Genomic DNA, 26,780 nt, shown 5'->3' with positions numbered 1-26,780 from the left:
CACCTAGTTTCGCCAAGTTAAGACCAGGTTTTCCCTGGCCTTAATTTTGGCGCTGTCTCCCATTTACGTTGCCCTTGTAAATAGGGGACAGCGTCAAAATCAAAGGGTGTTTCGGTGGAACGCCAACCGCAACACCCACTGCCCACCCCTTTCACGCTAAGTATAGCGTGAAAGAGGGCCTTATTTACAAGGCAGCGCTAAGTCACATTAAGTGGCTTAACACTGCCTTGAAAATAAGGCGAAGCCCCTATCGCCACGGGAACGTCGCAAAAAGTGACATTCCCATGGCAATAGGGGCTTGGAAATATGCCCCAGAGAGTCTGATCTGTGGGGTGAATACGCTTCCTCAACATAGTTAATGAATGGGGTTTATATAGGCATATATGAGCAGTAGTAAAAGCTCGGCATGTTTTTCTTTCCTGGAGATGATTAGAGAATCCTTTGCAGATAGCGACTTCTGTAACTGTTGACATTAAACAGATGCAATCTCCTTTATCATGCATATTGTAGCTGCACTAATTGCAACAGCTCCTCCAGGATAGACTTTGTTTGTGTGTAACAGATCGTTTGCAATCATTTTACTGTGGCACAGTGTTTCAGGGGCCTATAAGAACAACAAACCATTGGATAGAATATAAGCAAAATGATAGCTAAGTAAGGCAGGTTTTTTTTGTCCTCAGATGCCACCTTAGCTATTGGGAAATTATAAAAGCTTACAGGCTAATTATGAGTCTATGTGACTCTGAAGGTTTCAGGTATGTGAAATCCAAGGTGTAGGAAATCAGCCTTTTTCGCCCAGTCACTGCAGAATGTTTGCCTTTTTCTGAGCCCTATTTTTGATGGACTTGAAACTCTGTTCACTTTACCACTGCTAAACAGAGTGGGTAGAAAAAGACGTGGCTTAAGCCTGCCCTGTGTAGTCTGACAGCAGCAGCTTGAACTCTGCTGCACAGTCCTCTAAAAATCACCCATTTGACAGGCAGAAAAACCTAGAGTTTAAATAATAAATAAAACACCCCTAACTACTTAAATATATGTGACATTAGAAATCACATGTTCCCCAATTGACTAGGCCCAAAAACAACATTTTCACTCATCAGGCTGTGACATGCACATTGTTATGTTAATAACACTTGGTAGATTGTAAGTTCGCCAGTGGTTTATTAGAGCTTAAAGAAAACTGATTTATGAGATTTTTCTTGAAATTTTCAAACTCAGTTAACGATCTCAGTTAATCTTGAAGAGAATTCCTCAGAGTAGATGTCGGGACAGAGACACTCCGAGCCCTATCCCCATTCATTTCTTTGAGTATCTAGGAATCTCTAGAAAATTTGCACTTAGAGATCCTACGGTGCAAGAAGGTGTGTATTTCATAATTTTCATGGCAAAAAAATCCAGCGCGTACCATTAATTGCTTTAAAGGTGGTGCAACAGCTTTTAAATGTATCCTCTGCTTGACAGCAAATGGAGTTGTTTTAGTAGGGGTGTCACATAAGGGTTTCTCGGTAATCTATAAACGAGGAAAATCACCTCATTTTGTACCACGTGAAGTGCGTGGAGTGCATTATTAGCGAGGCCTATGTTGATAGAGTGTGCACAGTCCAACCACAACGCAATGGTAGCCATAAATTACTGGTGTCAAGGCTTTGACAGGAAGAATAATGGAATATTCGTTATCGTCTTCAGTGAATAGAAGCATTCGGAGAAAACTGCTCCAATCTTGGACAACAGGGCCAATCTGCTCTCTATCGATATTCCAGGGCTTTTGTCTTTCCCAGAGGTGACCCAGAAGTGATCCAGAGGTGACTCTACCAGCCCGAAAGGCCAATGGTGGCTAATCCAGAGATTTCTTTTGTGTTTAAAATCACAATCTCATTCAGTGTGAGCTCGTTATTATCTATACAACTCCAGATAACTCATGATGTTTTAGAATTCCATGGTGTTATCTAAGTGGAGAAGAAGCTGTGAATCATCTGCGTAGTTCTATAATCTACAGCCGCTAGACACTAGTTTTTGTTTTTAGAGGTCTGGCATAACCGTTGAGATAAGGAAGATCCCTGATAGACTTCACAAGTTAAAGGAGTGGCAGTAACTACAAATGGTGCACATGGGACTGCCTGGGCATGGTTTTGTAGTGAAGGTTCTTTGCTAGCTCAATGCAAGGCCCTTGCACCTAGATACCTCCTCCTGTTTGGCCAATATCTTGAGGCCAACCATGTTTAAGGCTGCAGATAGGTCCCGTAGCACCTGAATGGATGTCTGTCCATTATTCCCATCAAGCCCTAGAGCATTCATTGGGGCAATTAGCCCTGATTCTGTGCTTGGCCATGGCAAAAACCGACTGCAGTGGGTCAAGCTTATTGGATATATGTAGATGATCCAAAAAACCTGAGTCAAATGAGACTCTAGAATGTTAGCTGATTATCATTCAGTCAGTCCCATACTTTTATTGGCTAACTTAGCTAGCCATAAAAGTCAATCAACACCATGTCATATTACATAAAACATTGAGATCATTACAGTTGCATACAATATTCCTGGTTCCTAGCCAACAGAATTATTCTCTAAGAAGCACATTTGTACAACATCCCTTAACACAATATATATTATGAATATAAAAGCATCTGCAGTTGTGTTCCTGCCTAAATTCATACAAGAGCCACCATTAAACTACTGTTGTACCCTGGAAACCCCATTATACCAAATACATATATTTCAATAAAATCAATGAGAGGCATTAGAAATTTCCCTTCCTAACATACAATGCTCCTCATCCAATTTTCTTCAGTTGTATAAAATAATTTACTATTGAAAACACATCAAACAAAAATTGAGTTGCTGTAAATACATGTGGGCTGGAGTACATTGCACAAAATGTAGAGATTTTATCAACGGTATAATACATCTTTTCCGTTGGCTTCCTAAAAAACACCAAAAAAGGTTAAAAGAAGCAAGGATTAGTCCGAAAAGCTATTACCTGGACAAAGTGGCAGTTGCCTTTTAGGAGAATTTTCCTCATTATAAGCACATAAATAATGTAAGTATTCAACTGAAATCTAGTTATTAAAAAACTATGCTGCACACTCTGTACCATGTTGAGATAAGGCTGTACTCCTTGTGCTGTTAACAGGGGATTGTGTGCTACCACGGACACTTTCACTGGTATCCCTCTTTTCTGATCTCACCTTAATAATCATAGAGGAGAGATTCCTTTTAGATGTGCCTTTCATGGATTCAAGGTACTCAAAAAAGGTAAGCCTCTCAATAGGCAAATGATTTCTTAATATAGTTCAGCCGGGGGATTAGCACTGGCTCTAACAGGGCCAGACAATCGCCTATTATCCTCCTGTTCAATGAGCTGCTCTTTTAGTCCGTACCACCTTCCACAATAGAAGATGGGCTGCCTGAAAGTTGTCTTTAATAAATGGGGACACCGAATTCAGCATAACAAATATGATTAGAACAACTGGGATGTGGGGGGACTGTGGGCATCTTTTTTCAGACACCTATTTTCTACTTGCTGAATCACATTCACATTGCAATAGTCACAAATGTTTGCTCAATTCTTTGCCTGGGTCACACATTTACTTTTGTAAATAGTAATAATTTCTTAGTGCTCAGTCTTGCAGCAAATATGAACGCTGTTGTGATCGCTTCATCAACATATGTTCTTCTATTCTTAATACAGTGGTTTACAATTGCAAGTAGTTTGAGCACTACACAGCAAGTGTAGGTAGGAAAATATATTTGAGGGCAAGATCTGTTTACCATTCAGGAAAAGCACAGCTACCTTTTTTTCCTGTTCCTATGCAAATGGTAAACGATCAATGAGCCACGAATGTTGCAGCAATAGCGCTAGACCCTTCTACCCTTTATCACTCACTCTCATTCGCTGCTTTCCAGGATAACTCTTTGAGACTTCTGGGAGACGTAGTCTCACTCATTTGAGTTTAATAAAGATGTCTTTTCATATTTCAGCTTCTTTGCCAAGTTCTTTGTTATATTACCCTGAGAATGAAAATTTTTCAATACAACAGATGGCGCAGCCAACGCGGGGCTCATCAGAGAAGTGACTTTCTGTGGGAGTGATCTTGTCAGGAGACTGAAATCTACTGAGGAGGACAGAACAGGATTCTACCAAGAAGGTACTCTGTGCACAGGGATTCTGGAGATTCTTTTATTATGCAGCCCAGTATATTTCTGATCTTCCTGATTTTGATCCTCCACATGATGTCACTCCTGACTGAGAACCTTTTTGGCGTAAGTAAAAAAAATAAAAAGACTGTTAGGGCAGTTAGAACTTGGCAGTTAGAATTTGGACAACTATTTGTTTGGTATAGCTTTGTATAGGTTTGTATACGCGAATTGCAATTTGTGTAGGCAGGTAATGAAGAGACTTTTTCTCCATCTGCTTTAGTTGAAGTATAAGTGGGTCGCTCCCAGTCCTTACTTCTATGGTCCTTTGGTTCTTAGTTTTTGGTTCTTAGTATTGGTCCTTAGTTTTTTTTGACGATTGCAATTTTCAAAAACCGAGGGTCTCGTACATTTGCGAGTGTATCGATAGAGATAGCCCCTTGAAGTTTGAAGCTCGGTTAGTGAGCGAAGATGCCTAATCGTAGCAAATTTGGTACTTGGTTTTGTTTTGGTTGCAACAGGGATTCCCGATGGGAGGATTCATGTCTGATACCTCCGATTGGAACTCCAACTTATGAGCTCTATTTTAAACACGGCGTGGGCCCCATCACGTTTAATAAAGTATGGGTCCGCTATTCTTGGAAATAAAGGTCTGTGAGGCTGTTTTTGCAGTTTTTTGGAACACTATTGAGAAAAATTTTCTTTTCTCTTGTAAATATGACTTACAACTAGTATCTGCAAACGGTTCTGTGAGTAAATTGCGACGGCGCTATTTATGAAAAATGGCTAAAAGCGCGCTGTATTATGTGTCCTGTGTGTTTGACCCCTTTCTGTTTATGTCTGAAAATAGCTCAATGTGTGTTTGTGGGTCTTCTTGATGTTTTCAGTCTGTTAAGTAAAATGTTGGTTAATTAATATTAAGTAGAAACTTAGAAAAAATCCAGAAATGAACCATGTGATGTGCTAAAATAGCTATATGTTGCTCTTTAATTTATAGAATGAGCAATTGTGCACATATACAAAACTGCCGTTAAATGCTTAAAGGATAAAATTAGAAAACACATTCAATAGATATAAATAAGGCCCCAAAAACGAAATTATCTATTTTTGCAAAAATAAATAAATTTACAGCATTTTCCTTAGATGCATTGTATTAGATGTTCACAGGCAAACTTTTCAGCTGCAGTATATTTGATAGGAAAGTTCATTCAGCCAGCACTTTCCCAGTTAAACACGGGTGGAATTTTGCAGTGGCGCAAAAATGTGACGCGTTTCAAGTTAGGCTTATGCGCTTAGGCTTGTGAGTTAATGTGTCCAAAATGATAGGCAAGGGATGCAGCTTGCTTTTATATGTGGAATTATCACAAAAACGAATAATTGGGTTTTTTAGAAGAAAATTATTTTTTTAAAGAAAAATATGAATCATGGAAAAATTATTTTAAAAAACAAGTGCTTTTCAAAATCGTTTTTTAATATTTATAAAGCTTAATACCTATACTATGACCTCCTAGCGTTAAAATTTAATTTAAGTTGTGTTGCACCGCTAAAATGACATTTGTATGTGCAATTTTCCCTTGGCGCAGGAGCAAGCAAGCTCATTTCTATAAAGTATAAGTTAATATTTTCAATGGCTGACTCATGGGTTGTGTAATAGACATTCTGGTAATGCATATTATGCAAGAAAATTGTAGGATATTCATTTTTTAATGCCTAAAATATCAAAGTCGATTTTGGGCAAAAGCACTGTTTAAACTGCATTTTCTTTCATTCAGAGTAGCTTTTAACCCCTTCAGCGCTGGGCGAATTCCGCCGCGGTGCTGAAGGGTTCGTGCGCGGGCGGGCCGATGACGGAACGGTTCCGTCATGAGCACAGCTCAACCGTGGCTCATGACGGAACCGTTCCGTCATGAGCATGGAAGGGGTTAAAGTGGCTCAGACTTTAGTAAATGCATACATTTAGGTATAATACAAATTTGCAGGATTGTTCCCATTTGGGGTTTGTTTTTTGTTTTTTTAATGGCCCAGTGAGATCCATTTAAGGTTGATGAAATAAGTACCATTGCAACAAGCATTTATTCTAAAAACTGGTATGTGTGTTATTAGGTTTTGTGAATTATTCACAGTAAATGTAGTTTAATAAACTGGGAGTAGAGATAATTTTTAGCGCCTATAAAGGAGAAATTATTTTTCAAAATAGAGTGAATTATTGCAGGTTAGGAGGAGTTAGGAAGGTCTACTGTCTTTGACAGATTCAGAGTGGCAGAAGCTGGGAGCTGCAGAGGCTGGCTCAAGCCGCGCTGAGATGCTATCTTTTGTTTCCCTGTAAACAATGGAGAAGGCTGTCATGTTGACATTTGTGACCTTTTAAATTAGGGCCTTGTCTCTGTGGAATGCAGAATGACCTTGCTAAACGGGCCTCTAAAGGTGGGGTTTCTGGTTTCTCCATAAGAACATCAATACAATTAAAGAACTTAATTCCAAAGGGAAAATATAAAAAAAAGGGTTTCTTCGAAAGTCCCAACATCATGTTAAATACTCTGCAGAACTGATACATTTGTGTCTCCGCTCTAAAAAAATAAAATGATGCCTGCTAGTTGCTTTTATTTGACAGTAAACGAAGTGTTGCACTAAGTCTTAGACAGAAAATAAGATGCAGCCCTTTTCTAAAATTTTGAAGGCTACATGCCTAAGTCAGAACGATTTGCCAATTAAGAATTATTTTTCACAGTGGAAATTGTAGGTGCCAAATTAATATGGAGTGTCAGTGTAACAATTTTTACTTTTAGAAAGGTAAAACTACGGTGGCTTGATGTTGCGAGGTGACTGACAAGAGGGTAACAGTTAAGTAATGGAAATTTATTTTTGTGTATTTGGTCCTATCATGAATTGTTCTTGCTGGTCCTGTATGTTAGAAGAGAAACAGTAAAGTTATATTTGACAGCAGATTTCCATTGCCTGGTGATCTACTGTCAAAAGGAGGGTAAGGATTTTAACCCCTTCAGCGCTGCGCGGATTCCCCCGCGGTGCTGAAGGGTTCGAGCGCGGGCGGGGCCATGACGGAACGGTTCCGTCATGAGCACAGCTCAACCGATGCTCATGACGGAATCGTTCCGTCATGAGCATGGAAGGGGTTAAACCTGACAAATTAAACAGGCCCAAATATTGGGTTTTGGGCTGCAGGTTTTCAGTGCATAAAGTACATGACATGGTGTTGTGTGTCACCGCTTATTCACATATGCTATTGTTTTGTCTATGCTTCTTGTGCTTGATATACAGCGAGTATATCTGATGGCTTGACATGTGCATTTTTTTTATTTGTGCATTTTTTTTATTTTTTTTATGTTTTTGTATTTTTTGTTGCTGCTTTTGATATAATTACAAGTTTACCTGTGTTGTGGAGGGATATACATGACGATGTGTATTGCTACACTACAGTGGGTTGATTTGCTAAATTTCACAAATATGATATTTTCATTTTTATGAACACGACACAGACAACACTTCACCAGTGTATGTCAAATGTGGCTATAAATAGTATTCAAAAAAATAAAAGAGATATACAGGATCAAAATGTGTCACTTGCTCCCTCTTCCCTTAAAGGAACAGGCAGCCCTAAACTTATGTATCCTGATTGGACGTAAGGATAAAATTATAGATCTGTGACTCTTGTACATGGTGACCTAATTTCTATATTACATTTGTTCTGCTTCCTAAGTAGTGTATGGCTTTGTACCATAAAGGAAACCAGGTTTCATTTTTTCCTGAAGAAGGAACTGGAACATTACCTAGGATTATCGTATATGGTGTAGTCGCAAGCGGTAGAGTTAAAATTTGTGTAACTTTGGCCTTTTGTGTATCACCCGTACTCTTGGTGTTGTGTCACATGCCTGACTATCACCCAAGTAAATTCTTGTTCTTCCTATAGATTTTTTTTCTTTTGTTGCTTCTCCCCTGACCGATGTCGCATCATGCTTAGTTATTGGGGATTTTAGTTGTGTCCTAGTTCCAATTCCCTTTTCCGTATTCCTTTCACCAGTCAGCCCATTTATTATTGTAGGTGTATTGTTCAGGTACACACTTCCAGACTGCAGTGATGCACCAGGGACCCCCATATTATGTATAATTCCCTTTTGTATGACCAGACTGGTTTTCAAGAATTTTCCTTAGGCCTGCTTCAATGTTTTCCAGCCTGACTGTCAGGGTAGCGATAGACTGGTTAACTGACTCAATATTATAATAAGACAAGTTTTCCATCTCAATAGGAGATATCTTATGTTTACCTTTTTGAACATGACGAATTATCAATGTCTATTTTAATTTGGTTTTCAGTTCCCTTCTGTTCCTGCTGCTCTAATTTTTGGTGGGATCAGATGTGTTCTAATCATGCAAATATCAGGACCCTCTAGTTCTTGTCTTGCATAGTGCACCTGATGTGAAAGTTTTCTACATGTCCCTGATAATCTGTATCATGTGATTTCTCTATTGAGATGTTCTAAGATAAGGAGGAACACCTAGACTTAATCATTGAGGAAAATATGTGTTTACCCCATTAGACAATGCCACTGTGTGAGGAAATCTATTCAGATAGAATTCTCATGTAGCTATAAATGGCAGAGAATAATGGAGAGAACCCAATTGAAGATGCTAGAGACCCTGTTTTGCCCTTCTGCCTTTGTCTTTGTATTCTATTCCCATGGTGTATGGCCACTCCTTTGAAGATCGCAGGCCACCTGTTTGCAGTCCCCTTGTTATACAATGAACTGTTTAAAGCATCGCACTTGCTTCATCAGAAGGCGTTCAACATCAGAAAAAGAAGGAGGAGCTGGTTTTGCCACAGAACCAGAATTTCAGTGCAAAAGAGCGCCTGTCATGTGCTGGTAACCTCTGACAGTGTGCAGTCCCTTGAGCCCCTTGGCCTGAGTTTTTGGACACAGACCCCCCACTTTTTCTTTTGCTCCAATGGAAGTACAGTGCACCGGCGGATCCAAGATTGACAAAAGCCACTACATTCTGGTGCCCATGAAAGAGCAGCCTGAGCGTCCTCTGACACTGAATGATGAGTGTTGGAGCCTGAGAATGGTCCCGGGTCTGCACGAGATGACCTGTGCCCTTGATCAATGGAGAGCACACTACCTGTAGTGCCTGCCACAAAGGAGAGATACTGGTGCACTGCCTTGAGACATTGAGACTTTTGAATGAGCTATGAGTGTTTGCCAGGAGGGCACTCCAACGGATCATGAAAGGCTTGAATGAAGAGGCCCATGCGGAAGAAAACAACAAAAGAAGATTTGATGGACAATAGAAGCCTGCCAGAGAGGCTTTTTGAACGGACTCTGGGCATAGTTGGTTTCACAAGAGGTTTCCGTGTGATTGTATAGACTAGGTGTTAGAAGACTGATTGTTTTGCTGGCACTGTTTTAAAGTACTATTCTGTTTAGTAAAGGCAGAATAAAGTCCATTTTCTGTGGAAGAGTACCCCCTTTTCACCTCAGAGCATTGATGAGGGTCACCACTGTTTCACCTGAACATACAAAAATTACTGAAATACATAGGAGCCCTAAAAATGTTACTAGATAATTTTAGGATTTGCTTTTTGCTTAGGGTTCTGAAAAATTAATATTTCATTTGTAATAGTGGTCACTACTTTCTCCCGTTGTCTATATGTTCTTAATAACGTGTTTTCTAGTGTCTTTTTAAACATGGCGTTGTCATTTATAGGTGGGATTGTTTTTCTCTACTCAATTGACTTCTGCACCCACTTCCCAACCTATGTCTTTTCCTACTACTGCTTCTTTGCACTCTTTTCACCCTTTTCCTGAACATGAGCATGTTAGAAGATCAGAATTCGTAAGCAATTCTTTTGCACAGCTTCTGCATCAACACCAGTTAGTAGTGAACATCACTAATTGTTGGGTGTGTGATCTTATGCCACCTACTACAGATAGAGGTATTCCTTATTTTGTCCTGCCATATGTGGCCTTTTGTGCTACTTCATGTTCGAGGAGACCTGTCCAGAGAGAGTTACCAAGTACTAGGATTTTGCTCCAGCAACATCTTGATGATCTGGTAAATATAGACCTGGATTCGGATTGACGTGAATTTAGGTTATTGCCTATGTAAGGGCAAAAGGAGGGTCTGTGGTACTGAAAATTCTGGACCCGTATTATAAACATCATCGTATCATGATGATTTTGGTATCAGCGAACCGCGAATGATGAGTGCGGTATGCATGAGTGTTTTCGTCATGTTACACCGATGGATTCACTGTGTATTTGAAGATTTCGTTCTGAACCATGGGATCCATTTTGTGCATAGCAGCCATTTTGTGGTTGCCCTCACATAGGCTGATGACTTTAGCTGACTTATAAATGACCTGAGTGAACTGACCCTGTTGCCTGAAGCTGACCTCGTTGAGCCAGTTCCTTGTTAGGCAGCTGATCAGATAGAGATCAAAGAACAGGAGATTGTAAAGTTTGGTATGCACATATAACCCCCTTATCCTACCTCTCATCTGTTTCTGTTCTTGTTTTTATGGTCTATTTACGATGGGGAGGTGACCATATTTATTAAGGGTTTGTCCAGCTTGTCTAAAGAAGAATGTTGGTTTTGTCCGGTCTTTTTACCTTTGTCAACTGTAACCTTTATGAAACCCTGTAATTATAATGTTTTGCTCATATCCTGCTAAAACCCCAAAGGCTACTCACCTGTTGCCTCTCTAGCTTTTTCATTTGTTTAGGAATGTGACTGGTACAACTCCATTGCATTCCTAGGGCATAATAAATGGTATAAAAGGTCTGAGCTAAGACCATTCTGGAGACTGCCTCTTTCAGTTGCTATAAGTCAGCTTCTGGGAGACGTAGTCTCACTCATTTGAGTTTAATAAAGATGTCTTTTCATATTTCAGCTTCTTTGCCAAGTTCTTTGTTATATTACCCTGAGAATGAAAATTTTTCAATACAACAAGACAGAGGATAGAATTCTTCTTGCTACCAACCAGAATCACTCTCACCAGCATGTCAGCACCATGCCTGAAAGCTGTAGGATTTAACTCTTATACTATTTCTTACCCCCCCAACCTATCCAAGTCTGCCTCAAAAACCTTCAAACACAATCCCCTGAGAAGAAACACTTTGATTTCCGAGCCGTACTTCAACCAGGATAAGGGCACCATTGTCAATGACCTAATATTTTACACCAGGAAAACTGCACTATGCCGATCAACCATATTAAACTTACTGAACATTACTGAAACCAGAAACATTCCGTATGGAACCAAAATTATGACTGCTCCCTCGCAATACCTAAGAGCTGACCTCAACATCACAATCTACAAAAACGGCCCTATTCTGATCCAAGCCCCTCAAAAGGATCTTAAAAAATTTGATTTACATTCCCCCACCCTAATAGGTCAGATGCTTGCTTCTGTGTCTTCCATTCAGCACAGGACTCAGAGAAGCATCTCCCCCAAAGCAAATAGTCCACCTCCTAGCTCACCACCTCAATCTTCCAATAATGTCATTAGAGTACCACCTACCTCACCACCTCAACCCATCAAAAAGACAACGCCTATTATTACACCTTCAGCTTTTCGTCTCCATCCCACATCCCTCGCTGAAAACGATCGGACCATCCGGAATTTGCAGCCCTCCCCCCCAAAGTCCACCCTACTTCCATGCATAGCACAATAGGCCCTCGACTCACCTCTCACACAGAACCACAGCCACCCAGAGACTGAACTCAAAGTCTCTCACTGGGATCCCCGACTATTACATTCCAAGCCCTGACTCCTTTCCCTTTTCACCACTAGTGCACACGTCACTAACAGACCTGGAAGCTCTGAACCTACTCTCTACTGAACACTCACTCGCTAAACACAAACATAGCCATCATGCAGCACCCTATCCACATACTAAGCCTCACACTCAACCACTGTTGCTGGCTTATAGACAATACCGCCCTCGCAATCAACTTAACTATCTATCAGAAGATGAAACCCTAGCTCTTCTTAAATCCTATGAGGAAACTCCTGCTGCCCTGAATCCTCCTAGTAAGGAAGGCAAACACAAGATCGATACGATCTCAATCAACACAAACAGATTCACCAGCTACAGCAACAGAGGGGTAATCAGCAGCAACCTAAAACAAATACCCTTATCCACCCCTATCCACGACTTAACCCTGGGGAACTCTACATCTCCGCTCTCGGATCTCCTTCTTAACTGCAGATCAGCAGTGAAGCATGCCTACAACATTGCCGAACTCATCTTGAGTCCAGAAATTGATGTGACAATCCTCACAGAATACTGGCTCAATGAAGCTTCCTCATTGACCTTCTGGTCCCTCCAAACGACAACATTATTAGACTTGACAGACAAATTGAAAGAGGGGGAGGTATTGCTTGCATCCATCGCGACAACCTCTCCATTACCCAGTTCAGCTCCGACCCTCTGGACTCCTGCGAATACCTCACACTCTCCATAATTGACGACTCAAACCGCTTATGCAAACTGCACACCTTCTACCACCCACCAAGTAAAAATAACCCATTCATTGACCACCTCATGGAAATCATTGTAGCAAATGCCTCCTCTCGCTCCAATGAAATATTCCTAGGAGACTTCAACCTTCACTGGAATGACCACAATGACGCTCAGGTCAACATCTTTATGGTTTAAATCTTTTATTGATATTTCAAAACACAGGGAAAAACACCCGCCAAAGAAATTATCAGCACCCTTTGCATGCAAAATAAGTGGCCAAACCCCTTAACCCTATGACGGTATTCGAAGCTGGGATCTCCCCCCCTGCCCCCCCGAGATCATCTTACGAAATACCAACATGGGTGCACTCAAACAATAAATTCTAAACCCCGCCCCCCCACCCCCCAACACCTTTAAAGACTTCCTGGATGGCTAATCACTTACTCAAGCCAGCACTTTACCCACACACTCTAAAGCAGCCACGCTGGACTGGATCATCTCAAAGGACACGGCGGTCAGGCTAACTTCAGTTGCTCCCTGTGACCACCATGCTATCTCTTTCCAAATACTGGCTGCAACTAAGAAAGGATCAGCACAACCAGTGAAACCGTAACTATGGATCCTGAACACAAAAAACCTAGACGCCGAGAAGCTGGCAGCACGATGCGAGACGGAACTCCCCACTGCCATCAATCTTTCAATGGTCAGTGAACTTACTGACCACTACAACTCAACAATGTCAGATATAATTGACTCACTAGGCCCGTTGATACTAAAAAGAGTCCAGACCAAAGACAAAAATCCCTGGTTCAACGGGACCCTAAACGCCGAAAGGAGAAATCTTCTGCTAATAGAAAGAAATTGGAGACAACGCCCCTCCTCCTCCCAACTAAAGCTTCTTAGAAAGACCAGAAATGCGTACAATAAGAGCATTTATAATTCAAAAAAATAATTTTTCAGAGTAGAAGACCCCGCAAGCTCTTCCTATTGGTAAACAACAATTGAACAAAGTGGCTGAAACCTCTAAAGAAACAACCAAACCCTTAATTAGCTCTGATGAGTTTTCCTCATTCTTCGGGACTAAAATTAACTCCCTGGGCAATGAGCTATTTTACGCCGGCATCGTCCTCCCACATCTCACAGTGACACTCCCAACTGGTGCTATACACTCCCCACAGACGTTACCCAAAAACCAAGCCCACTGGATCAACTTCAATCTTTACGAAGAGCGTAGCATATCAAAAATCCTATCATCCATTAAACCACTTCAATGAACCGCTCCCATCCAACTGCTTGTCTGCAGCTAACCATGTCATTATACCCATCTGGACTGCAATAATCAATTCTTCCCTAATGCAAGCGTCTATACCAAACTCATTAAAAACTAGATAAGTCATCCCCATTCTAAAAAAAACCACTCAAAACCCTGCTGAACCAGACAATTTCAGACCAATACCCAACATTCCTCTACTCGCAAAACTTCTTGAGAAATGCGTGCAACAACAACTTAGCCTCACATTGCCTCCTTCAACTTGCTAGATGAATGCAAATCTGGTTTCAGACCTGCCCACAGTTCGGGAACCATTATTCTCCATATAGTAGAGGATGCCCTTCAAGCCCTAGACCAAGGCAAAACTTGTCTCTTAATTCTGTTTGATCTTTCATCAGCGTTCGTCACAGTCAACCATGAAAAACTTCTAGAACGCCTGGAATCCAGGATGGGTTTAGGGTGAACCGTTCTCAAGTGGTTCAAATCCTTCCTACAGAACCGCTCCCGAAGATTCTTAGTTAATCATAATCTATCCTTCCCTTCCCCGATTACGATTGGGTCAACTCTCTCCCCAACTCTCTTTAACCTCTATCTCGAACCATTAGCTGAAATTATTCGTATCGCAAACATCTCCTTTCATATGTATGCAGACGAAAATCAGATCTACATCAAAATCTCTTCTCTTGAGGAGGTCAAAATAATGAATGATGCTCTGAAACAGACGATTCACTGGCTTGCCAACAACCAGCTCAAACTTAATGTGCAAAAAAATGAATTCCTGTTAATCTCTCCTCCATAAAGCTCCCCTGACATGTTTGAATGGATCCTCGATCACCGTGCTGAACTGCACCCCGACCTTAGTGGACTCAGCCAAATCACTAGGAATCTCACTGGACAAAAACATAAACATGTGAGCCCACATAAACACTCTGGCTAAAAATGCCAGGTTGCACCTCAGCTATCTGAGAAATCTTAAACTGTTCTTAGACCCTTCGGACCTACAAATGGCAGACCCAGGTCTTAGTTATCTCTAGGATTGAATACGAATGCTCAACCTTATCTAGCCTACCAAAGATCTCAACAGCTCCCTTAAAGTCTCAATGGAGCTGCAAGACTCCTATCTGGCTCAGGAAAATTCAATGACATTACGCCGCACCTACACTCGCTGAATTGACAGCCGTACGAAGCAAGAATCCAACTCAAACTGCCCTGTATCACTCATAAAGCTGTACACTCCAACTCTCCTGCGTACCTTGCTCAGAAAGTCATGATCTCCGGAGGTGGCAGGCACTCTCGGTGTGCCAGGGATTTTGTTTTGAAACCACCCCTCTTCTGGAAAAAGAAAACATACAACAGAGCCTTCTCTGGAGCTGCCCCCAGAATCTGTAACTCGCTGCCACCTTACATCAGAAGAATACCTGCCCTATCAAGTTTCTTAAAGGAAGTGAAGACCTTCCTAATGGGCAAATTCCTACCCTAATCCCTCTCAATGCTCCTGCAGCTTCAGGAGTTCAGCAACTTGGTTTATCTCGTACAGGAACTCTGCCGGGATTCTCGACTCTGCTCTCATGTCTACATGTTAATTTTGGGATCTCTCTTGTTCTGCTAATTCTTGTAATTATGTACTATTGCTGTAAAGTGCTCTGATACCCTCACGGGTCATGTTCGCGCAATCCAAAACACTAAATAAATAAAAATAAATGAATACATTTCCCACAATTCAAATTCAAACTCAAATTATCCATAAAGTGAGTAAAAGAATTTATTAAACACTGGTGGTATTTCTGGTCCATGCCATTGAAACAGCGTCAATGGTTCCGTCGGGTACAAGCTGATTTCTTCAAAAAAATATACACTTGATATAAACGTCCAAAAGGAACACATTCAAAGCTTTTCTTTTATGTCAAATTCAATCATAATATTTATTTAGTTAAATTTCTCAGGCTGTCAAAAATAAACAGTGACATATAGTCAAGTGAAATAGGTGCTCAGTGACTGTAGTGTGGTGAATGCATTATATACAAGTGCAGATAAAATATGTACAAATATTCACAATAAATTGGCAAAAATAGCGATCAGTACAAATATAATTGGTGTCTCTGGCGACCAGCTGGAATGCTCATTATTCAAAACCAAGAGACTCGATATTGCTGAACCAATACACAATGCCAACGTTTCGACCCTGAAGATAGCCTAATTCATAGATGTCAGGGTGGGTCTTTTTCAAGGCTAAAAGTTAGATGTAGACAGCCTGTAGATAAGAAAATTGTGTCAGGGTATGTGTTCCAACTATGATGTACAATGAATGACATCACCACCAGAGTGAATTACTCACCCAATTTGAGGCATGAATTCCTCAAACACAAACTCTTCTTCTTGAGTTAAAAGAATATCTGGAAGGAATGGGGAGGATTAATCTACCCTTTCGTATAGTGTTTGAATTGTAACATAACTTGTCTGAAAAACTTATTCATGGCCTTACCTTATCTAAATCAGTGACCAGCGTGGTCCTTATTATCAAAAATGTAGGAACGGGGAATTAAATAAATTATCCCTTGGTCCAAAGGCGTGTTACTTTCTGTAAAGAAATACGTAATTTTAGGAGCACGTTTAAGAACATGTGTTGAATTAAATGTTTTAAAGAGAATGGCTGTTCTTTGGTTCACCAGGGTGGAGCTGCTATCGTGTCTGGTGTAAATAAATTAAAATCAATGTGAAAGAACAGCACTCATCTATGCCTATAGAAACGTGATACTTTCATGAGCGTTTTAGGAATTCTCGGTGTGCATGTACGCGTATCTGGTACAAATGGATTCGTTAGTAACCCAAAAGGAGCAGCGCTCGTCTTTACGTAGCGATAAGTGATACTTCCCATGGGTATTTCCCAATAAGATGAAGTCACGGGTGAAAATACAATCTTAACACTTATAAAGCGTTATAGCGCATGCGACGTTAATGAGCGATACTAGCGAAGCCATTAATCATACGTGGCATGTGTTCTCTAAAGCATTAAAAAGTTAAGAGAGGATAACTCAGGGAGCTTACTTACTAAGTGATGCGTCCTCTGTGGCCGGCAATCTTGAATGTGCTTGCCATGCACGCGTAATTAGTAGCAGCATACTCCAATCACACGCAAAGCATGACGTGCTTGCGTGCGTGGTGGTGACGTCTCTCAGCACATACAAGACTGTATTGCTACCTAGCGATGTCTCAATCGTGTGAGCAGAATTGTTGCTTAATAAACGTGATGGAAAAGGATTACTTTCTTTATGAAAATGCGTGATGGAACTACCGTTCAGTGAAAACAGAACTGTAATGCTTCGTCACGAGGCCCAATGGATCTCTATCAATCGGTAATGGCAACATTGGAATTAGGACAGGAAATCTTTGTAAAAGCATGTATACACTACAGTGTGACTAACAGACATTTTCAACCGTAAATCATAAATGTGCAACCATTCAAATAGTACAAATATTAAGATGCAAACAGGATTATGCATAGCACTGTGGAATAAAGCAGTGTGTGCAAATCCAGATGCAGTTCCTTTTCTTGGTTATTATCACCCAATGTATACATAATTAACGGACATGTTAGATTACTGGTGAGTATCAAACTGTTAAATCATAAAATTGCAACCATTCTAATAATACAAAAATATTAAGATGCAAACAGGATTATGTATGGCACGATTCCTGTTTCTGTTTATTATCACATAATGTATACATCATTACTGGACATCCTAGATTCCTGATGAGCATCAAACTGCCAACTGACCCATTTGTCTAAAAGATTCTTCCTGTTCGTTCGGACCATTTTCAATGGTTTTCAGAATGTGCATCCATCTGCACTCTTTCATGTTTAAAGACATAACCACTGAACCACCCCTAGGATGTGGTTGAATCTTTTCTAGCACCCACCATCTGAGGCTCTCCGGTAGGTGACCCATTTTGTTAAAATGCTCAACTAATGGGGCACCCTGTACTTTGCACCTGATTCTGCTCATATGTTGAAGTACCCTAGCTTTCACCTTTTGCGTGGTCTGTCCCACGTATAGCTTGTCACACGGGCATTGAATTACACATATAACATTGACACTGTTACAGTTTGTATAAAGGGAAAGATTGTGAGTCCTGCTCTGATGTGTGAAAGAGATGCCTTCGATTGTTAGGGGACAAGCCTTACAGCTACCACATCTATGGTGGCCAATGAAAGGTGGTAAATTTAGATCAGGTAAGACCATGAATCTGTTTTTCAGACAAGTTATGTTACAATTCAATCACTATGCGAAAGGGTAGATTATTCCACCCCATTCCTTCCAGATATTCTTTTAACTCAAGAAGAAGAGTTTGTATTTGAGGAATTCAAGCCTCAAATTGGGTGAGTAATTCACTCTGGTAGTGACGTCATTCATTGTACATCATAGTTGGAACACATACCCTGACACAATTTTCTTATCTACAGGCTGTCTACATCTACCTTTTAGCCTTGAAAAAGACCCACCCTGACATCTATGAATTAGGCTGTCTTCAGGGTTGAAACGTCGGCGTTGTGTATTGGTTCAGCAATATCGAGTCTCTTGGTTTTGAATAATGAGCATTCCTGCCGGTCACCAGAGACACCGATTATATTTGGTCTGACCTCTATTGTTGTCAATTTATTGTGAATATTTGTGCATATTTTATCTGCACTTGTATATAATGCATTCACCACACTACAGTCACTGAGCACTTATTTCACTTGACTATATGTCACTGTTTATTTTTGACAGCCTGAGAAATGTAACTAAATAAATATTATGATTGAATTTGACATAAAAGAAAAGCTTTTAATGTGTTCCTTTTGGACGTTTATATCAAGTGTATAATGTTTTGAAGAAATAAGCTTGTACCCGACGGAACCACTGTAGTTTTGTTGTTTGATACCCAGGTTCTGAGGGACACAGGGTTTCCCCATTGTTTTGTATGAATTAAAACAGCGTCATCAGCAATATCGGGAGTATATATGATCCTATATGTGGCATATCCTGTGCTCTTTTTACTCAAAAGACTTCTAATTAAATAATAAACAAAGTAAACAACAACGGCGCCTCTACTGACCTTAAACAGTTCTGTACATTCTCCCTGTCTCCCGTATCATATTCAGGCCTTAGTGTCATCAAAAGGTTTTCACAGATAACCAAGAAGGGGCTTATGCACACCCATATCTGAAAAACGTCTCCAAGAAAAAACTGACCTGTTTACACAATCAAAAGCAGATGACATGTCCAAAGGGGCATACAGAAAGACGCATTTTTAACTAAAGTATTGTTGTTCACCAGGAGGTGAGAATTTAAACACTGCTCCACAGTGCCAACTTCTTTATGGTAGTCATTCTGCATGTCACCAATAATGATAATAATTTTATTATCCTCTGCCCATCCTTCCAGCCTGGCCAAAACTTTCGTTCCCACAACTTAAGGAAGCTGAATTCAGCAAAGAACAAGCATTTGCAATGCAATAGGTCTCGCATTTATGCGAGTTTGAGCTATTGACATTGCAAATAACAATGCCTTTTATTTTTGTTTTTCAAAACATAAATAAAAGGCATTGTCATTTTCAATGCCAATAGCTTAAAATCGCATAAATGCGAGACCTATTGCATTGCAAATGCTTGATGCTTTGATGTCGTGTTCCTAGGAGAGGGTAGCGGGAGGCTATTGAAAAGCCTGCGACTGCAAACAAGTGTATCATTTTGTAGGTATTCACCTAACTACCCGATGTGTTTCATCTCCACATGCACAAATATTTACTTCCAAAGTAGAACAGAGTCCAAATGCAAAAGGGGAGGGGCTGGTGGCTCCAAAGAATGTTGTATTTCATGGGGGTAGAGGTTTCATCCTACTGAATATTTCTGTGCATTGAGCAATCCGCAGGTAGTACGGAGGAGTGCATACGGAAATCTATGATCGGTATAGATTAACAGGGACACAGGAGTCGAACCCTGATAGATATTGATATGGATGGGGAAAATATTCTCAGAGTTAGCAGCGTGAAACACCAGAAATAAACAACGAAAAGGGGAAAACCCTCAACCGTAACACAGGGATACCATCGAGCTGCCATCTTTGAAAGTAGTATTTCCGTGGGATGAGGAATCTGGGTCAGCTGTATGGGTGGGGTATTGAGCCTAATACTAACTCGTAAACCATGGATGGTGGTGACGGGGAGGGCGAGAGGGAGGGGTAGAAGGAAAACAAAGATATGGGGAAGGTTTAAGATCCCAGCGTTGCTCGGGCAGACATGCCCACTGTCGACCAAAACAAAACACAGTGGGTTGTGAGACTTCCACTGACATCCTGGGGAGTTTCTAAAGCCCTGATGGATGTCGACTTGCCAGTCGCCACAGCTGCCATGTAATGAGATGGAAACCTGCTCCCCGCAGGGGGTTCTAGCTCACTGTAATATCGCCTCTTCACAACTGAACAGTGTGAAGTGTCCATATTGTGTGTACACCGTGGTGCCATCTTAGATGGCAGCCCTGAAAAGAGCATGTTAATGAGTAGCACAGATAAAATAAACAAGCACAGTGAGAGCCTAGGGTGGTGCTATGTGAGGCTGCAACATGCAAAACCGACATCCTACATAGTTAAGCCAAGACACACAAACAGACTTCAAAGAGCAAGGCAAAATAGAATATGTGTCCTTGTGTAGCACAACTGGTGCTCATGGAAAGTGCTCTGATACCCGATTCCTTTGGGTGAAGGTCGCGCTATTAAAAAAAAGAAAATGCTGAAACCAGCCCACCGTTCCTCTAGGAATTACATTTTTCATGTTTGCAGACTGACCTCAGTCACAATACCTTTCAGCAGGGCTGGGGTAGCTGAGCTGAAGTTTTGGCCAAAGCACTGGTTAGAGGAGATAGTCCCGCCACTGCGAACAGGCAGCCGCGGCATGAAAGGAGAAGATGTGCACAATGAGCTTCCTGAGCAGAGACACGGCGGCCACCTCCCCTCACTGCGGGGCCATGGTCACCCTGTGACTGCCAGACACCAGCAGCCCTGCTAAAAAGGTATTGTGACTGAGGTAGGTATATTCAGCAAACACCCCAAAAAATGTACAAGCTACCAACAAGGGGCGGGCTGCCATTCATCTCTGTCCTGTCGGTGCAACCAATCTGAGCCAAGGGAGGCGATAGATGGTGGTGGTGGAAGGGAGAGTACAACAGAGGGAGATGCAGCGCACAGAGGCAAGTAACACAAGAACGTTATTGTAAAAACATGAGAACAGGCGCCATGGTAGGCGCTGTGGTGGCACAGGTAAAAGTAGTGCCAAAAGAGTACAAATGACTACTTCCAGCGTAGCAAAACTGTAGTTGGTCAGTGCTGCTTCCGATAAAAACAGAAGTGATGAATCAAAGCATCAACCAATAGGGAGGCCGGAAATCTGAGTGATTCATAAATAACCCAATTGCAAGCAGCAGGCAAGCACTCTCGAGTTTAGGTCTTGCAACTGCGTATGCACCATCTAGGCTCAACCTAAAAAGGTCTATAGCAACATGGGTCCGATTTGTTCTTTTTTTTACAGATTTGCACAATTACAGACTGTGACCAGATGGGAAAAGGGCCCCACAGTGTTGGACATTTATCACCAGTGGAGCCCAGAAATCTATGTTCTCTATAAAAAAACCATCTAAAGGAACATGATCCAGGCCTGGCACTTTCATTTTCCTACTTGCCCTCATCGGCCCAATTACTCTACTTACTTTACTTAAAGTAAGCGCAATGAGAGTAGCCAAGCATCCCTCTGTCTTATGCAAAGGCTCAGTAATCTCTGCCTCCTTCTTTTCTTCTCCCATAGAATAAATTGAGTGAAAATGCCTAACACATTCTTCATCCGTATTCACAGTGTCCACAATGGGACTAGATGCATCACTAAAATATAGGGCATTACCCCTTTTCCAGAATGCCACTCTGTCTGTGTAGGCACCTGCTTCCTGAATAGCGTCCCAGGTTTCCACTTACATTTTCTTTTTCTTCATAGCTAGAGTACGTTTATATTCCCTTACATTTGTAACCAGCACTCTAACCCAAGGGGTGGACCCTGGTGCCCCTTTTAAAGCCTTATGGGACTTGCTACAGGTTGCATCAAAGCAACCTTTACCTTTCCAATGAAGTTTACCTGGGTGTCTTGTCAAAGCATTTTCAATGTAATGTGCCAATTTTCCAAAAGCCATGAAGACAGCCACATCCTCTGCTGCATCATTAAGACAATTAGTTATTAAGTCACGCTGGTTCCTTATTAAATCAATAAACAGCCTCTCTGCATCCACACCCTCCCAGCGATTCCATTTTGCCTCCCCACACTTATCTCCCAGCACAACAATTTTGATTTAGCCCCTACATGTTGCTTCTTCTAAGACACAGATAAAGGGTTATGATCACATATACCTGATAAAAAAAAGGGAAATTATTAACACAGGGGATAAGGTTCTCCGAGATTAAGATATGATCTATGGGACCACTATACCCATCCTCTATATAAATTGGTGGTGCACTTGGCCCTGTCACTCTCCGTACAGTTTTGCCATCTTGTATACCCAGAAATATTCACTGTTAGATTAGTTACTTCCTGAATTGCCTTAGTTGACTTGGTCTGTCAATCCTGATCCTTCAGGGCAGGCAATTAGTGTACTGATTATGGGTGCACACTGGGGGAAAGACAGCTAGAGGGGCAACATCCACATTGGTGCAAATGTCCATTCATAATTTGCTCAACACCGTGCCATGGCGGATGCATCACCTCTCCCACAATGTCAGGGAGATAAAGGAAAGCCTAATGGAACCACCACAATGTCCTCAGCATGTGGTGATTGGGGTGCCAATGATCATACAGCTTTTCCAGCATAAAATGCCAACAGGACATTAAGCATCATACAATCCTCCTGGCAAGTCTTATGTTGTATCCCTATCCAGGGGGCACGTCTCACAATGTTGATGCCATTCAGCAGTTATTCAAACCCTAAGACTCTGTGGTTCATCCAGTGTCTAACGTTATGACTCATTTCATGGTACCTCTCAATCTGACCTGTCTTCCAATGTGGTACCCCTTTTATCACCAGCAGGGTTGCTTCCGGTGGTAAATGGAGGAACAAACTTCCATTACGTAAGTTATCTAGATCCCCTTTTCTTCCTGTTCTTTTACATACTTGTTGTATTTCACACCTTTGATTATTCAAGACTTTGGTATGAGATCTGACCTCCGGGGGAGAGCTTATTCCTAGCCATTCTGCACCCGACGGAGCTGCCCCACTAGGATTCAGCCTAACGCAAGGTGCTATATTCTGAATACATGTATTTGAAGCACTCTGGGCAGGCCCTCCTCTCCCAAGTGCGTACTTTGTGTATTCTTCATTAGGGATTGTTTAACAAGATCATAGCAAACATTCATAGAAGCCTGTAAAATGTCACTCCTTTTAAAATCTTCCTCAAATGACTCTTTAATAAAATGTTCCATAGCTTTAAACATGCTTCACATGAGCTCTTGAATATTTTTCTTTACAGGTGTAACATCCGCCGCTTGTTGGTTGAGACTGTTCTGTTCGACCTTCCGAGTCTCTCCCCCATGTGACACAGAACCTAGCTTATCATTCCCTCTTGTGCTCTGTGCCACCCCTTTTCATTTCTTAGCGTGGGTTAAATTAATGGTGTCCGAAGTGAAAGCCAATTCCATAGGTAGGGTGTTATTAGTTACACAGGGGTTGGTCCTCCCTGCTATCAGCTCAAGAGATGTAACTTCCACAAGGCTGGCCCCTATCATGTTTGGGCCTTCTTTAGAGATAGCAATATCCCTCACTTCCTGTTGAGTAATAGCTAATCTTTCTTCAGCATTACAAATTTCCTTATGTATCACCCCTATTGCTTTGGTTACAAAGGTGACAATACTGTTTGCTGTGGGTTTTTCCTTACTTGGCAATAGCAAAGATGATTTCCTGTTCTCCAATTCAGAAACATCCTCATCAAGGGATGGTAAAAGGAACACTGGAAAGGTAGAAACGCTAAAAACTTCTTTCAAGCTCTGTACACGCAGACGGGCCTGCTCTTGTCCTCGTCTTCTCACAGGCGCGTCACACGCAGTGGGATAGAAGAGCCCCGTAAGAAGCAGTGGGAGAGATACTGCCTCCAAACTGGAGGCCAAGTGCATTCTGGTCAATGGAGTCCCCCTCCTGTCATGGCTATCGCTGCCACCAACAAAGAGTGTGTCCAGCAGAGTAGGATGGAAGCGAGCGTTAAGAAGTGTTGGGAGAAGTTCTCCCTCCTTCTGGTGCCCAACTGCAGTCTGATCAATGGAGTCTGCCTCCTGCCACTGCTATTGCTGCTGCCTACAAAGAGCACATCCAGCGCAGTGGCAGGGAAGAGCTCCTTAAGATGCGCTGGGAGAGGTCCCGCCTCCTCCTGGAGGCTAAGTACAATCTGGTCAACGAAGTCCCCCTCCTGCTCCTGCTATTGCTGCCCCCACCAAAGAGTTCATCCCCTGAATGTCACAGCAGAGATGAAGGACATTAATTTTTCAAAACCTTGGGGTCATCACCTTGTGTTTTTTAAAAGATGAATAATCATAGCATTTTTAAAAGTTTTGGGTTTATGGTTCTATATTCATTCAGTAAATGTATAAATAGAGCTTTTATGGACATTGCTAGATTGCTCATAATAGCTAGTGGGCAAAGGTCCATTAGTGAACATGGTTTAATCCTTTTTATCAGCTCTTGAAGATGGTTAACGTTGATGTTGCTCGAATATTGATTTACCATGAAAAAACAAACGACTAGAGCCATTTGACAAAACAGGAACAGTTGGTTTATTTACACGTTGCGAGTGGGTGCGCAGTGACATGAGTGGGTCTGAGGACTGTCTCAAAGTACAATCAATTTGAGTCAGTCTTTATACAGTTTTTGGGTATCACAAAATACTTCCAGTGATCCTTGTTTGGTAAAAGAATGCAGGCCTTGTCTGTGGGGTCATAAATAATACCCCTTTTAACAAATGCAGGTGGGACTCGACCTTGGATGGACACAATGTGGGTCAATGGGTAATGTGCCCAGATGTCCAGCATGAGGGGCATGTGATCACAGTGGGTACTGTGTGTGCAGGGTCTTGATTGGCAGTGTCCTAACTTCATGTGGCATCTGACTTGGTGTTTTGGGAATGCGTGTGTCCCTCTGCCCATGTGTGTTTTATTGGGGCAAATTTCCCTTGACCATTGTGATGTTGCTGCACTTATCTGGGGGATAGATCTGAGTTTCCTGTTGGCTCATTCTTCTACTGGCTATGTGCCACCCCACCTGTGACCTGTTAATAAGTCATCTCAGGACTAGGTCGCATGGGCTGCCTGACCGCATATTTTGAAGTTAGGGTTGATGGAGAGGTCATGATGGGTGATTTGATAATAGTGATGTGATTTTGTTCGTATATGCCAGTGTATCATTATAAGCATTGGCATCCCTTTTAATAATATACACATTGATAAGGTTGAAAGAGAGAGGGTGGTGGAGATATTTATCTCCTTCCCTTGGAAGCAGAGGCATGTTTTTTTCAATGATGCTTGCTCTAATTAACTCTGTTTTGTTTATAAAAAAGCATTCAAGATGTCATAGAAGTCTTGAAATGGTTACATGGTCAGAGTCTCTTTCTTGAAAGATAATAATCCATTCAGAATTTTAAAGGTCTCATTCTGTTTTATCATAGCCTCTGAGATTTATTAGAGTTGTAGGCAGATTTTGTTTTAAGCTGTACACTTTTAGACTCCACCATGCCAGCATTACACTTTGATGTATTTACTTTGTTATAGTTTTTACACTAAAGGTGTTCGATCAGCGTAAGTGATGTTTCACAGCTTTGAGGTCAGGAGTAAAACAGAGGACTGGCTTAGTTCATTTTGTGAGTCTTCATTCTTTGTACAGGAGGGTGCAGGTTGTCAGCCTCTTGTAAAAATTCAGCATTGTTAATTAACCTGATTAATTACCTCTGGTTCTGTTGCCTTTAACGTATTGCATAATGTTCTCAATGTGTCTTTTATTTTTTTGTTTGATACACGAAGGTCAAATTTATTTAAATGATGGTCTGAACGTAGACAAGGGCAGACAGTAAGATTGGTCATATTGATATTACAGTTCCATACGTAATATGTGGGATCCAGTATAAGTTGTTTAAGGGTTAGTGATCTCATTAGCTTGAAGAATTCCTGGTCTTTTGTGCCTGGGTTAGAATACTTTATTCAGTGTTTGAAATCCCCAATGACAAGCAGAGAAATATCTAGTGCTGACTCATCAGAAAGGCATGCCTTCATCCTTATGTTTTCCAAGTGTGCATGTGGTAAGGTAGATTACATGTAGTGGTTGTTCTAGTATTTACTGTGCAGTGTATTTGCCATGTGGGGCTTTGAAACTCGGAGCTGTCGAGGGAATTTCCACAATACTCTGGATGATTTGTTGAGAGCAGACACTAGGCTTTCTGAATGTGATTGCAAATCCAGGGCTTATATTGGTACTCACCGATCTGTGCTACTGAGTAAATTTTAACTCCAGAACCTAGTCCCTTGTCCCATTGGGGCACAGATGGGTGCAGATAAGCTTGCCTTTTGCGTGCTTGCTGCCTGAATGTTCAGCCACCTCAACTAATAAACAACACTAATGATGATGTCTTGGATACTGATGAACTGACCTTGCAAGATGAAACTTAGCAACAAATGTAACAATACCGATCACCACATGCAATCGTAAAGTGCAAATGCTATATCGAAAAATCTAAACTGGCAGAAAAGAAATTAATAAAGAAAAAAAAATGGTGATCGCTTCCACACTCGTAAAGTGCAAAATCTATGTTAAAAATCAAAGTCAATGCTTCCCAACAATAAAAAATAAA

Source organism: Triturus cristatus, chromosome 5_2 (assembly GCF_964204655.1).
Source record: "Triturus cristatus chromosome 5_2, aTriCri1.1, whole genome shotgun sequence".
In the NCBI taxonomy this organism is placed as follows: domain Eukaryota; kingdom Metazoa; phylum Chordata; class Amphibia; order Caudata; family Salamandridae; genus Triturus; species Triturus cristatus.
Note: the sequence above shows the minus strand (reverse complement) of the source record.